We start from the raw sequence: 3799 nt of genomic DNA, 5'->3' as shown, positions 1-3799 counted from the left end.
AGACATTTTATTTATAAAAGAAAAAAATTCTTTTACCTGCAATGACCGGTTCCTGCCAGTGGTGGCGAAGTAGTCCACTTGAGTCCACATGGCCTAAGTCTGAAATAAATGACTCAAAAACAAAATTGGAACAGACACCAGGCTGATTAATAGCAATTGGGCTTGAAAAGGAATAGAGAAACAGCCGCCAAAATGACCAAATCACTTTGGGACAGTGTCTGAGCAGGCGCAGGGCCGCCGTCACGTGACCCAAGCGTGGGCGGGGAGAGAGACTGATCAGGCAGGGCGGGGCCAGGGAGTGCTAATACTTTTAGCAGGCACTGGGAAAGATCCAGTCGCTTAGAATCTCAGCAATTTTAATGATTAAATAAAACTTACAGAATCGAAGTTCCCGCACAGCATAGGAGGTAGGAAAAAAAGAGAGCATGCAGCCTCCATTTATCCATAAACAACCGCCCCAGGCAAACCCGCCCTAAAAGGGGGCTGGCTAAACCCTATACCACAGCAGTTATCAGCTGTTTTCTTGAAAATAGCTATGATTTGCATAAGATGATATATAAAAGTTGTTTTAATTTGCATGTATCTAAATGATAAGGATGTTGAGCACATTTAAGATATTTCTTAGTCAATATGTTCCTTTTATTTCTTCTTTGCAAACTTACTTTTCAGATCCACTGACCATTTCTCAGTTTTGTTAAGATTTTTTTAGTTGTTTTGAGTTCTTTACTTTTTTTGAATGAGGAAATGAAGGTTGAAATAAGTGTCACTTATCAAGAGACATTTTACTAGGGAATAACCAGAATAAAAGTAGTCTAAAGAATTTTAAATACAGTAGTTCATTTTTTCATCTTTTAAGGCATTAATTATTTCAGATACAGAGTTATAATTTTACATAACTTTTTTCCACTTTATGCTAAATTTTATATGTGCAAAAATTATTAGACTTCTATGTGTTTTAAAAAAAACTAAGGATACACTTGAAAATAGTTATCAGACTATTAAGAAAGTACATAAACTTAAATCCAATGCACATATTTATTATGATAGGAATATTTTCTTGGACTTAAAAGAAGTTTGATAAGAGCAAGAAAGAGTCAAGCAATTATGCCAAATTGGTAATGAATTTTAAGAATTACAAGGACATCCAGATTGCTCCGTAGGTTAAGAGATTTTCTCTAATGTCTGATGATCTTAGTTCAACTTCCAGAATTCACTTTGAAGAAGGAAATAAATAACACCTTTAAATATCTTCTGTCCTCCATCACATTCCATGACATGTGAGAATTCCCCTCCATAACACAAGAACACAATAAAGTAAATAAAACATTAAGAAATTAATGAAACATATTTAAAACTACATAAAACCTAAAAGTAGGTTTTTTTCTTCTTTTTATTGAACTGAAAATCCCAGAAGAAAGAGGATGCTAAAGTATTTTATGGGAGTGAACCTAGTCAAGTTTGGATTCATGAGGCAATAAAGACAGGGATAATACCAAGGCAGAACATACTAATTCACTCTACACTATCTTATACTGCAATTCTGAATTAATTCATTCTTGGAATATGAATAGTGCCTGAGAGTACAAAAATAAAGGATTTTAAAAAGATGTTTTAATCCTGTTACAGGTTCAGTGTAGAAGTGATAAGTCTTAGAGAGCATGATTATATTTTGTTATTTGTTTGTTTTTTGAGAAGCGATCTCTTTGTGTATCCTGGTATGACTGGAATTTTCCATATGTAACTGGCTGACCTGGAATACACAGAGAAATACCTCCCACAGATACCCAAGTGTTAGGATTAAGAGCATATATCCTCACACCTTACTTATTAATATCTTTATAAGTCACATAAGTTTTAGATACTCATAAAACATTTTGTGGAACTTGGATGTGATTTGCTGGCAGATCATTAGTCTACTATGTATGGGATTCTTTTCTTACTGCTTAAAAATAGAAAACATGCATTTGTTTGTAAGATGAGACTGCTTGTTTGTTTCCTGTCTGCCCAGACCTGAAAAATCACACAGAAACTATATTAATTACAACATGTTTGGTCTATTATATGAGGCTTTTTCTTAAGTAACTCTTATATCGTAAATTAATGCATTTTTTTAATCTATGTATTACTATGATGCTGTGGCTAACTGATAAGGTTCAAGCATCTCTCACCTTCTATAGTTACATGGCTTCACTTCAACTCTGCATACTCTCTCTATATATTTCTGTTCAGATTTCCTGCTTGATTTTATTTTACATACCGTAGGATGAATCAGATTCATTACTAACCAGTGGTAACAAAATATATTCACAGCATACAGAGGAAAAAATGCCATATCTTTTGTTATTTATCTGAGGAATAAAACCATTTTGAGCCTTAAATAGTTCAGTTTAGCCAGCTGTTTTTATGGAAATCATGTCATAATTTTAAGAGATCACTGTTAAGAGATGTTGAATCATCTATGACCTAAAACACTTACACAATATTCAGCTGGCTACTTTTGATTCTAGAAAATGTTTGGACTTTCCTGGACTACTGCCTAGATTGTAATTATCATGCAAGTGACGTGTAGCAGCAAATATTATTACATTTGCTAAAATATGAGTCCAGTACATTCATAGCTATAACAATACTACTGAATTTAAAATTTGGTGTCTTTGAAGTTGTGCTGATGCCTGAATAACAAATTATGTAGCAGACTTATAATAAAGCCTTAAAGTTTTATAACACAGTGCTTCTTCTTTTTATTAATAAATACATTCTGTTTAGATGATGAGTATTTGCTTTCATAGTGTCTAAGTTACATGCTAAAATATTTCCTAGATAATAGTGTTTCTATGAAAACTCATCAGGTATTCTTTGAACCTATGAATTTCTTGTTTCTTTTACCTCATCCTGGACTGATTAATGAGAACCCTTCATTTGAAATATGGTTGCTTTTCTTCCAAGCACCACTGTTTCATACACATAATTGATAAAAGAGAAAAAGCATATGAAATACACTATTTCAAAGATGAAGTAAATAATGAAGTCTATGTTTTGAAGACCAAATTAATCAAGTAAATAATTCTGACTATAGTATTGAGTGTACAAAAGAGACTTTTTGGCATCCCTGTAAATTAATATCAAGAATTTTATCAAGGTCTGATCTAAAAGCATATGGAATACATAGTTCTTGAGAAGATCAATTCAACAATTATATACCTGTGAAAGCATATGAAAGGAATTCATTAAGTTTCTTAATCATTCTTACAGGAAACTGGTGTGGGAAGTCCTTCTGTATGTGTGTTGCTTTTATTGGTTAATGAATAAAGAAGCTACTTTGGCCTGTGATGGGGCATAATAGAGCTAGGCAGGAAAACTAAACTGAATGCTGGAAGAAAGTAGGCAGAGTCAGGGAGATGCCAGAGGAGAAAGACATGAGCCACAAGCCAGAAACTTTACAGTAAGCCATGAGCCTTGTGATAAAGTATAAAATAATAGAAATGAGTTAATTTAAAGTATAAGAGCTATCTCGCAATATGCTTAAGCTGTTGACCAAACAATATTGCAAATAATATATTTATATAACACTATTTTTCAGTATTAAATTTACTGTTAATGCTTCAAATTTCTAAGAAAGTTTTATAAGAAAGTCAATAATAAAATATTTAAAACTTACCATACAAACTATGAATATAAGTTTTACAGAGTTGTAATAGATTGCCCAAACAGCAAACTGAACTGATAATAATGGTTCCTCATCCTTTATTAAACAATCTGTTTGCCACCCTGTCTCTTTTTCTCTGTGACATTGTAACTT

The sequence above is a fragment of the Microtus ochrogaster genome, chromosome 6 (assembly GCF_000317375.1).
Source record: "Microtus ochrogaster isolate Prairie Vole_2 chromosome 6, MicOch1.0, whole genome shotgun sequence".
Classification (NCBI taxonomy): domain Eukaryota; kingdom Metazoa; phylum Chordata; class Mammalia; order Rodentia; family Cricetidae; genus Microtus; species Microtus ochrogaster.
This window is presented reverse-complemented; position numbering follows the sequence as displayed.